The sequence below is a fragment of the Oncorhynchus gorbuscha genome, linkage group LG23, assembly GCF_021184085.1.
Source record: "Oncorhynchus gorbuscha isolate QuinsamMale2020 ecotype Even-year linkage group LG23, OgorEven_v1.0, whole genome shotgun sequence".
NCBI classification, from domain to species: domain Eukaryota; kingdom Metazoa; phylum Chordata; class Actinopteri; order Salmoniformes; family Salmonidae; genus Oncorhynchus; species Oncorhynchus gorbuscha.
This window is the reverse complement of record NC_060195.1, coordinates 71,143,750-71,156,249: the sequence shown is the minus strand read 5'-3', so window position 1 is coordinate 71,156,249 and position 12,500 is coordinate 71,143,750.

The window sequence follows — 12,500 nt, the reverse complement described above, 5'->3', positions numbered from 1 at the left end:
GAGGAGGGAGAGGGAGGGATGGAGGAGAGGAGGGGTGGAGGAGTGGAGAGGTGGAGAGGAGGATGGAGGAGAGGAGGGGTGGAGGAGAGGAGGGAGATGAGAGATGGAGAGAGGAGGGAGAGGGAGGATGGAGGAGAAGGGAGAGGTGGAGAGGAGGGATGGAGGAGAGGAGGGGTGGAGGAGAGGAGAGGTGGAGAGGGAGGGATGGAGGAGAGGGAGGGTGGAGGAGAGGGAGGGAGATGAGAGATGGAGGGAGAGGAGAGGGAGGGATGGAGGAGAGGAGGAGAGGAGGGATGGAGGGAGGAGGAAGAGAGGGTGGAGTGGAGGTGGAGATGAGGATGGAGGGAGGTGGATGGAGGGATGGAGGAGAGAGAGGAGGGAGAGGAGGTTGAGGTGGAGGAGGGAGGGATAGAGGAGAGGAGGGATGGAGGAGAGGAGAGCTGGCAGAGAGGTGGAGAGTTGGGATGGAGGAGAGGAGAGGAGGGAGGTGGAGAGGAGGGATGGAGGAGAGGGTGGAGAGGAGGGATGGAGGAGAGGAGGGAGAGGAGGGATGGAGGAGAGGTGGAGAGGGAGGGATAGAGGAGAGGAGGGAGAGGAGGATGGAGGAGAGGGGGAGGATGGATGGAGAGAGGAGGGGAGGAGGGATGGAGGGAGAGGTGGAGAAAGGAAGGAGTGGAGGAGAGGAGGGATGGAGGAGAGGAGGGATGGAGGAGGAGAGGAGGAAGGAGGGGAGGAGAGGAGGATGGAGGAGGGAGAGAAGGAGGATGGAGGGAGAGGAGAGGGATGGAGGAGGAGAGGGAAGAGGAGGGATGGAGGAGAGGAGGAAGAGGGAGGGATGGAGGAGAGGTGGAGAGAGGGATGGAGGAGAGGAGGGATGGAGGGATGGAGGAGAGGTGGAGAGGAGGGATGGAGGAGAGGAGGGAGAGGAGGGATGGAGGGGGTGGAGATGAGGGATGGAGGAGGGATGGAGAGGAGAGATGGAGGAGAGGAGGGATGGAGAGGAGGCGAGGTGGAGAGGGAAGATAGAGGAGATGGAGGGATGGAGGAGAGGGAGGGCTGGCAGAGAGGTGGAGAGTTGGGATGGAGGAGAGGAGAGGAGGGAGAGGAGGAGAGGTGGAGAGGAGGGATGGAGGGAGAGGTGGAGAGGAGGGATGGAGGAGAAGGGAGGGAGAGGAGGGATGGAGGAGAGGTGGAGAGGAGGGATGGAGGAGAGGAGGGAGAGGAGGGATGGAGGAGAGGTGGAGAGGAGGGATGGAGGAGAGGAGGGAGAGGAGGGATGGAGGAGAGGTGGAGGAGGGATGGAGGAGTGGAGGGAGAGGAGAGGATGGAGGATGGAGGGATGGAGGAGAGGTGGAGAGGAGGAGTAGGGAGGGGATGGAAAGAGGGATGGAGGAGAGGAGGGAGAAGGGGATGGAGGAGAGGATGGAAAGGAGGGATGGAGGAGAGGTGGAGAGAGGGATGGAGGAGGTGGAGAAGAGGATGGAAGGAAGAGATGGAGAGGAGGGAAGGAGGAGGATGGAGGGATGGAGGGAGGAGGAGAGGTGGGAGAGGAGGGATGGAGGAGAGGGGAGGATGGAGGGATGGAGAGAGGGATGGAGGGATGGAGGAAAGGGAGGAGAGGAGGGATGGAGAGAGAGGAGAGGAGGATGGAGGAGAGGAGGGGAGAGGAGGGATGGAGGAGTGGAGGGAGAGTGAGGGATGGAGGAGGATGGAGAGGAGGGATGTAGGAAAGGGGAAGGAGAGGAGGGATGGAGGGGAGAGGAGGGAGAGGAGGGATGGAGGAGAGAGGTGGAGAGGAGGATGGAGGAGAGGAGGGAGGGAGGGATGGAGGAGAGGAGAGGAGGGAGAGGATGGAGGAGAGGAGGGATGGGAGGAGGGATGGAGGGATGGAGAGGAGGGATGGAGGAGAGGGAGGGAGAGGAGGGATGGAGGAGAGGAGGGAGAGGGAGGGATGGAGGAGAGGTGGAGAGAGGGATGGAGGAGTGGAGGGAGGAGGATGGAGGGAGGGATGGAGGAGAGGTGGAGAGGAGGGATGGAGGAGAGGAGGGAGAGGAGGGATGAGGCTCTGCAGTCTCCTACCAGCCAGTGAGTGAACCAGCCAGCGTTGCTGCATTGTGCCATGTTTAGGGAACAGAGAGAACAGCAGACACAGTGAATGTGCTGATGCTGTTGAGATGCACTCGAGGAGCAAAGTCCTTTTCCCAAACTGCACTATATAGGGAATAGGGTGTCATGTTGGGATGCACTCGAGGAGGCAAGTCCTTTTCCCAAACTGCACTATATAGGAATAGGGTGTCATGTTGGGATGCACTCGAGGACGCAAAGTCCGTTTCCCAAACTGCACTATAGGGAATAGGGTGTCATGTTGGGATGCACTCGAGGACGCAAAAGTCCATTTCCCAAACTGCACTATATAGGGAATAGGGTGTCATGTTGGGATGTGTGTCCTCAAGACAAGAACAAAAAGCACTTGCTCACAAAACCCTTCTCTTGTTTCAGGGTGTAGATTGTGATATTGAAGATATCTCCACGTTGTTTCAGGGGTAGATTGTGATATTGAAGATATCTCCACGTTGTTTCAGGGTGTAGATTGTGATATTGAAGATATCTCCACGTTGTTTCAGGGGTGTAGATTGTGATATTGAAGATATCTCCACGTTGTTTCAGGGTGTAGATTGTGATATTGATGATATCTCCACGTTGTTTCAGGGTGTAGATTGTGATATTGAAGATATCTCCACGTTGTTTCAGGGTGTAGATTGTGATATTGAAGATATCTCCATACGTTGTTTCAGGGTGTAGATTGTGATATTGATGATATCTCCACGTTGTTTCAGGTGTAGATTGTGATATTGAAGATATCTCCACGTTGTTTCAGGGTGTAGATTGCATATTGACGATATCTCCACGTTGTTTCAGGGTGTAGATTGTGATATTGATGATATTCCACGTTGTTTCAGGGGTGTAGATTGTGATATTGAAATATCTCCACGTTGTTTCAGGGTGTAGATTGTGATATTGATGATATCTCCACGTTGTTTCAGGGTGTAGATTGTGATATTGAAGATATCTCCACGTTGTTTCAGGGGTGTAGATTGTGATATTGATGATATCTCCGTTGTTTTCAGGGTGTAGATTGTGATATTGAAGATATCTCCACGTTGTTTCAGGGTGTAGATTGTGATATTGAAGATATCTCCACGTTGTTTCAGGTGTAGATTGTGATATTATGTATCTCCACGTTGTTTCAGGGTGTAGATTGTGATATTGAAGATATCTCCACGTTGTTTCAGGGTGTAGATTGTGATATTGAAGATATCTCCACGTTGTTTCAGGGTGTAGATTGTGATATTGATGATATCTCCACGTTGTTTCAGGTGTAGATTGTGATATTGAAATATCTCCGTTGTTTCAGGGTGCAGATTGTGATATTGGACGATATCTCCACGTTGTTTCAGGGTAGATTGTGATATTGATGATATCTCCACGTTGTTTCAGGGGTGTAGGTGTGATATTGAAGATATCTCCACGTTGTTTCAGGGTGCAGATTGTGATATTGATGATATTCAACGTTGTTTCAAGGGGTGTAGATTGTGATATTGAAGATATTCCACGTTGTTTCAGGGTGTAGATTGTGATATTGATGATATCTCCACGTTGTTTCAGGGTGTAGATTGTGATGTTGAAGATATCTCCACGTTGTTTCAGGGTGTAGATAACATTGAAGATATCTCCCGTTGCTTGGGGGTGTAGATTGTGATATTGATGATATCTCCACGTTGTTTCAGGGTGTAGATTGTGATATTGACGATATCTCCACGTTGTTTCAGGGTGTAGATTGTGATATTGAAGATATCTCCACGTTGTTTCAGGGTGTAGATTGTGATATTGATGATATCTCCACGTTGTTTCAGGGTGTAGATTGTGTGATATTGATGATATCTCCACGTTGTTTCAGGGTGTAGATTGTGATATTGATGATATCTCCACGTTGTTTCAGGAGTGTAGATTGTGATATTGTGATATCTCCACGTTGTTTCAGGGTGTGATTGTGATATTGATATCTCCCGTTGTTTCAGGGTGTAGGTGTGATATTGATGATATCTCCACGTTGTTTCAGGGTGTAGATTGTGATATTGATGATATCTCCACGTTGTTTCAGGGTGTAGATTGTGATATTGATGATATCTCCACGTTGTTTCAGGGTGTAGATTGTGATATTGATGATATCTCCACGTTGTTTCAGGGTGTAGATTGTGATATTGATGATATCTCCACGTTGTTTCACTCATTCATTGCGACTGACTGAATGTGATGGAGTTGATTGACGCAGTAATCATCACACATATTGACTCTCATGCTGACCTTTTGATAGGCCAAGATCGATAGGCCAAGATCGACCAAGATTTAGGGCTAAACTGGCCTTCAAAACAGCAACAGCAGACCCCTCCCCCCCCTAAATGGATATGTAGAAACCACCCAGCTCTATAGAAATAGCCCCTGGAGAGACCAATACCTTCCTGCTATCGTGTTAATGGAAACATTCGTCTCCATTCAACCTCCTCGCGGAAAACAGATGTAGTGATTGTCTCTGTCCGGGTAGTGAAGAAGACAACATCGTCCCTGGAGACGCGGTGTTGATAAGGAAACACAACGACACACGTTCAAAATGTCAATTGTTTCCTGTCACCATTAGTGTAAATATATGGGAGGTTAATAGCCACTTTTCCTTCAGTCTCCGAGATCTAACCGTTCTCTCTGTCTCTATGTCTCTGTCTCTGTCTCTGTCTCTGTGTCTCTGTCTCTGTCTCTGTCTCTGTCTCTGTCTCTCTCTGTCTCTGTCTCTGTCTCTGTCTCTGTCTCTCTCTCTCTCTCTATGTCTCTCTCTCTCTGTCTCTGTCTCTGTCTATGTCTCTGTCTCTGTCTCTGTCTCTGTCTCTGTCTCTGTCTCTGTCTCTGTCTCTGTCTCTGTCTCTGTCTCTGTCTCTGTCTCTGTCTCTGTCTCTGTCTCTGTCTCTCTGTCATTGTCTCTCTCTGTCTCTGTCTCTGTCTCTGTCTCTGTCTCTGTCTCTGTCTCTGTCTCTGTCTCTGTCTCTGTCTCTGTCTCTGTCTCTCTCTCTCTGTCTCTCTCTGTCTCTCTCTCTCTCTCTCTCTCTCTGTCTCTGTCTCTGTCTCTGTGTCTCTCTGTCTCTCTCTGTCTCTGTCTCTCTCTCTCTCTCTCTCTCTCTCTCTCTCTCTCTCTCTCTCTCTCTCTCTCTCTCTCTCTCTCTCTCTCTCTCTCTCTCTCTCTCTCTCTGTCCGTCTGTGTCTCTGTCTCTGTCTCTCTCTCTCTCTGTCTCTCTCTCTCGTCTCTCTCCTGTCTCTCCATCTTTCTTCTCACATATGCTCTGTCTCTCTTGTCTCTCTCTGTCTCTGTGTGTACTGTGTCTCTCTGTCTTTTCATATGTCACTCTTTTTCTCTTTCTCCCATCTTTCTCTCTCCCGTCTCCTGTCTCTCTCTCTGCTCTGATCTGCGTAGCCATAGCGTTTAAATTGAACTCTTCCATCTCCTCAAATCGAATATAAAATTGTATATGTCACATGCTTCGTAAACAACAGGTGAAGAAGAACATGGTTACCTATGGGTCGTTTACCAACAATGCAGAGTTAAAGGTCAAATATTTCATACAAAATGGGAAATAGTGACACTTGAAAAAATTTATACAGGAGTACCAGGTAATAACATGTATTATATACAGGAGTAAAGGTAATAACATGCTAATAACATGGCTATATTAGAAGCACCAGGTAATAACATGGCTATATACAGGAAGTACCAGGTAATAACATGCATTATATACAGGAGTACCAGGTAATAAACATGGCTATATACAGGAGGTAATAACATGGCTATATACAGGAGTAAACCAGGTAATAACATGGCTATATACAGGAGGTAATAATAACATGGCTATATACAGGGAGGTAACAACATTGCAGCTATATACAGGAAGCACCAGGTAATAACATGGCTATATACAGGAGTACCAGGTAATAACATGGCTATATACAGGAGGTAATAACATGGCTATATACAGGAGTACCAGGTAATAACATGGCTATATACAGGGAGGTAATAACATGGCTATATACAGGAGGTAATAACATGGCTATATACAGGAAGTACCAGGTAATAACATGGCTATATACAGAGGTAATAACACACATATAAAAGGGGAGGTAATAACATGGCTATTATACAGGGAGCACCAGGCACAACAACATGGCTATATACAGGGGTAATAACATGGCTATACAGGAGGTAATAACATGGCTATATACAGGAAGTACCAGGTAATAACATGGGCTATATACAGGGAGGTATCAACATTTATTTATATACAGGAGGTAATAACATGGCTATATACAGGAAGTACCAAGGTAATCAACATTTATTATAAAAAGGAGTACCAGGTAATCAAACATGTGGCTATATACAGGAGTACCAGGTAACAACATGGCTATATTGTGATGCACAAAACATGGCTATATACAGGAGCACCAGGCACAACATGGCTATATACAGGAGGTAATAACATGGCTATATACAGGAGTAATAACATGGCTATACAGGAGGTAATAATATGTATTACATACAGGGAGTACCAGGTAATAACATGGCTATATACAGGAGGTAATAACATGGCTATATACAGGAGTACCAGGTAATAACATGGCTATATACAGGGAGGTAATAACATGGCTATATACAGGAAGTACCAGGTAATAACATGGCTATATTGCAGGAGTACCAGGTAATAACATGGCTATATACAGGGAGTACCAGGTAATAACATGACTATACAGGAAGTACCAGGTAATAACATGGCTATATACAGGAAGCACCAGGTAATAACATGGCTATATACAGGGAACAGGGTAATAACATGGCTATATGCAGAATTGCCAGGTAATAACATGGCTATATACAGAATACCAGGTAATAACATAAACTCATATTAACAGGAAGTACCGTGTAACAACATTTACTATATACAGGAAGTACCAGGTAATAACATGGCTATATTAGGAAGTAACCAGGTAATAACATGGCTAATAACATGGCTATTACATTATTATAGTACCAGTAATCAACATGGCTATATACAGGAAGCACCAGGTAATAACATGGCATATATACAGGGAGTACCAGGTAATAACATGGCTATACAGGGAGGTAATAACATGGCTATACATACAGGTGTAGCTTATTATATACAGGAGGTAATAACATGGCATATATATATACAGGAAGTACCAGGTAATAACATGGCTATATACAGGAGTACCAGGTAATAACATGGCTATATACAGGAGGTAATAACATGGCTATATACAGGGAGGTAATAACATGGCTATATACAGGAAGTACCAGGTAATAACATGGCCATATACAGGAGGTAATAACATGGCTATATACAGGAGGTAATAACATGGCTATATACAGGAGGTAATAACATGGCTATATACAGGAAGCACCAGGTAATAACATGGCTATATAAAGGGAGTACCAGGTAATAACATTGTATATACAGGAGTACCAGGTAACATGGCTATATACAGGAGGTAATAACATGGCTATATACAGGAGTACCAGGTACAACATGGCTATATACAGGAGGTAATAACATGGCTATATACAGGGAGTGCCCAGGTAATAACATGGCTATATACAGGAGGTAATAACATGGCTATATACAGGGAGGTAATAACATGGCTATATATACAGGGAGTACCAGGTAATAACATGGCTATATACAGGGAGGTAATAACATGGCTATATACAAGTACCAGGTAATAACATGGCTATACAGGAGGTAATAACATGGCTATATACAGGAAGTACCATGTAATAACATGGCTATATACAGGGAGGTAATAACATGGCTATATACAGGGAGGTAATAACATGGCTATATACAGGAAGTACCAGGTAATAACATGGCTATATACAGGAGGTAATAACATGGCTATATACAGGAGGTAATAACATGGCTATATACAGGAGGTAATAACATGGCTATATACAGGAAGTACCAGGTAATAACATGGCTATATATAAAGGAGTACCAGGTAATAACATGGCTATATACAGGGAGTACCAGGTAATAACATGGCTATACAGGGGAGGTAATAACATGGCTATATACAGGGAGTACCAGGTATGTGTGGCTATATACAGGGAGGTAATAACATGGCTATATACAGGGAGTACCAGGTAATAACATGGCTATATACAGGAGGTAATAACATGGCTATATACAGGGAGTACCAGGTAATAACATGGCTATATACAGGAGGTAATAACATGGCTATATACAGGAGGTAATAACATGGCTATATACAGGAAGTACCAGTAATAACATGGCTATATGCAAATTACCAGGTAATAACATGGCTATATACAGGGAGTACCAGGTAATAACATGGCTATATACAGGAAGTACCAGAGTAATAACATGGCTATATACAGGAAGTACCAGGTAATAACATGGCTATATACAGGGAGTACCATGTAATAACATGGCTATATACAGGAGGTACCAGGTAATAACATGGCTATATACAGGAAGTACCAGGTAATAACATGGCTATATACAGGAAGTACCAGGTAATAACATGGCTATATACAGGAAGTACCAGGTAATAACATGGCTATATACAGGGAGTACCAGGTAATAACATGACTATATACAGGGAGTACCAGGTAATAACATGGCTATATACAGGAAGTACCAGGTAATAACATGACTGTATACAGGAAGTACCAGGTAATAACATGGCTATATACAGGAAGTACCAGGTAATAACATGGCTATATACAGGGAGTACCAGGTAATAACATGGCTATATACAGGGAGTACCAGGTAATAACATGGTTATATACAGGGAGGGCCAGGTAATAACATGGCTATATACTGGAAGTACCAGGTAATAACATGGCTATATACAGGAAGTACCAGTTAATAACATGACTATATACAGGGAGTACCAGGTAATAACATGGCTATATACAGGAAGTACCAGGTAATAACATGGCTATATACAGGAAGTACCAGGTAATAACATGGCTATATACAGGGAGTACCAGGTAATAACATGGCTATATACAGGAAGTACCAGGTAATAACATGGCTATATACAGGGAGTACCTGGTAATTACATGGCGATATACAGGGAGTACCAGGTAATAACATGGCTATATACAGGGGGTACCAGTTCATAACATGGCTATATACAGGACGTACAAGTTAACAACATGGCTATATACAGGAAGTTCCAGGTAATAACATGGCTATATACAGTAAGTACCAGGTAATAACATGGCTATATACAGGAAGTACCAGGTAATAACATGGCTATATACAGGAAGTACCAGGTAATAACATGGCTATATACAGGAAGTACCAGGTAATAACATGGCTATATACAGGGGGTACCAGTTCATAACATGGCTATATACAGGAAGTACAAGTTAACAACATGGCTATATACAGGAAGTTCCAGGTAATAACATGGCTATATACAGGAAGTACCAGGTAATAACATGGCTATATACAGGAAGTACCAGGTAATAACATGGCTATATACAGGAAGTACCAGGTAATAACATGGCTATATACAGGAAGTACCAGGTAATAACATGGCTATATACAGGGAGGTAATAACATGGCTATATACAGGAAGTACCAGGTAATAACATGGCTATATACAGGAAGTACCAGGTAATAACACGGCTATATACAGGAAGTACCAGGTAATAACATGGCTATATACAGGAAGTACCAGGTAATAACATGGCTATATACAGGAAGTACCAGGTAATAACACGGCTATATACAGGAAGTACCAGTACTGAGTCGATGTCCTGTCTCTGATAAATCTGATCTGATCTGAGCAGCTTTGAGTCTCTGGAGTAAACAAACAATTATTTTGACTCCATCTTGGCAATAGAAAGAGTTTAAACAATAAACATAGTTTAAAACCGAGTTTATGGGATGAAAAGCGAAGCCTGAAATAACCTCAAGGGCCATTAACCTGCTGAGCTCCACACTTCAGAATAACGGTGCTTTGAGGCTCCATATATATGAAGAGAGACATAGTCTGTTCACACCATGTCCTACAGCAGCGAATCACTAACTAGGGTTCTACTAGATCACTAACTATGGTTCTACTAGATCACTAACTAGGGTTATCACTAACTGGGGTTCTACTATATCACTAACTATGGTTCTACTAGATCACTAACTAGGGTTATCACTAACTGGGGTTCTACTATATCACTAACTATGGTTCTACTAGATCACTAACTAGGGTTATCACTAACTAGGGTTCTACTATATCACTAACTATGGTTCTACTAGATCACTAACTAGGGTTATCACTAACTGGGGTTCTACTATATCACTAACTATGGTTCTACTAGATCACTAACTAGGGTTATCACTAACTAGGGTTCTACTATATCACTAACTATGGTTCTACTAGATCACTAACTAGGGTTATCACTAACTGGGGTTCTACTATATAATATAATATAATAATAATATATGCCATTTAGCAGACGCTTTTATCCAAAGCGACTTACAGTCATGTGTGCATACATTCTACGTATGGGTGGTCCCGGGGATCGAACCCACTACCCTGGCGTTACAAGCGCCATGCTCTACCAACTGAGCTACAGAAGGACCATCACTAACTATGGTTCTACTAGATCACTAACTAGGGTTATCACTAACTGGGGTTCTACTATATCACTAAGTAGGGTTCTACTGTATCACTAACTAGGGTTAAACTGTATCACTAACTAGGGTTCTCATGTATCTCTAACTAGGGTTCTACTGTATCACTAACTAGGGTTATCACTAACTAGGGTTCTACTGTATCACTAACTAGGGTATCACTAACTAGGGTTCTACTGTATCACTAACTAGGGTTATCACTAACTAGGGTTCTACTGTATAACTAACTAGGGTTATCACTAACTAGGGTTCTACTGTATCACTAACTAGGGTTCTACTGTATCACCAACTAGGTGTATAACAAACTAGCATTATCACAAACTAGGGTTATACTGTATCACTAACTAGGGTTCTACTGTATCACTAACTAGGGTTCTACTGTATCACTAACTAGGGTTATACTGTATCACTAACTAGGGTTCTACTGTATCTCTAACTAGGGTTCTACTGTATCACTAACTAGGGTTCTACTGTATCACTAACTAGGGTTATCATTAACTAGGGTTCTACTGTATCACTAACTAGGGTATCCCTAACTAGGCTTCTACTGTATCACTAACTAGGGTTATCACTAACTAGGGTTCTACTGTATAACTAACTAGGATTATCACAAACTAGGGTTATACTGTATCACTAACTAGGGTTCTACTGTATCACTAACTAGGGTTAAACTGTATCACTAACTAGGGTTCTACTGTATCACTAACTAGGGTTCTACTGTATCACAAACTAGGGTTATACTGTATCACTAACTAGGGTTCTACTGTATCACTAACTAGGGTTAAACTGTATCACTAACTAGGGTTCTAATGTATCACTAACGAGGGTTCTACTGTATCACTAACTAGGGTTCTACTGTATCACTAACTAGGGTTAAACTGTATCACTATCTATGGTTCTACTGTATCACTAACTAGGGTTCTACTGTATCACTAACTAGGGTTCTACTGTATCACTAACTAGGGTTCTACTGTATCACTAACTAGGGTTCTACTGTATCACTAACTATGGTTCTAATGTATCACTGACTAGAGTTCTACTGTATCACTAACTAGGGTTCTACTGTATCACTAACTAGGGTTAAACTGTATCACTAACTATGGTTCTACTGTATCACTAACTAGGGTTCTACTGTATCACTAACTAGGGTTCTACTGTATCACTAACTAGGGTTAAACTGTATCACTAACTATGGTTCTACTGTATCACTAACTAGGGTTCTACTGTAATACTAACTATGGTTCTACTGTATCACTAACTAGGGTTCTACTGTATCACTAACTAGGGTTCTACTGTATCACTAACTAGGGTTAAACTGTATCACTAACTAGGGTTAAACTGTATCACTAACTAGGGTTCTACTGTATCACTAACTAGGGTTCTACTGTATCACTAACTAGGGTTCTACTGTATCACTAACTAGGGTTCTACTGTATCACTAACTAGGGTTCTACTGTATCAATAACTAGGGTTCTACTGTATCACTAACTATGGTTCTACTGTATCACTAACTAGGGTTCTACTGTATCACTAACTAGGGTTAAACTGTATCACTAACTACGGTTCTACTGTATCACTAACTAGGGTTCTACTGTATCACTAACTAGGGTTCTACTGTATCACTAACTAGGGTTATACTGTATCACTAACTAGGGTTCTACTGTATCACTAACTAGGGTTCTACTGTATCACTAACAAGGGTTCTACTGTATCACTGAC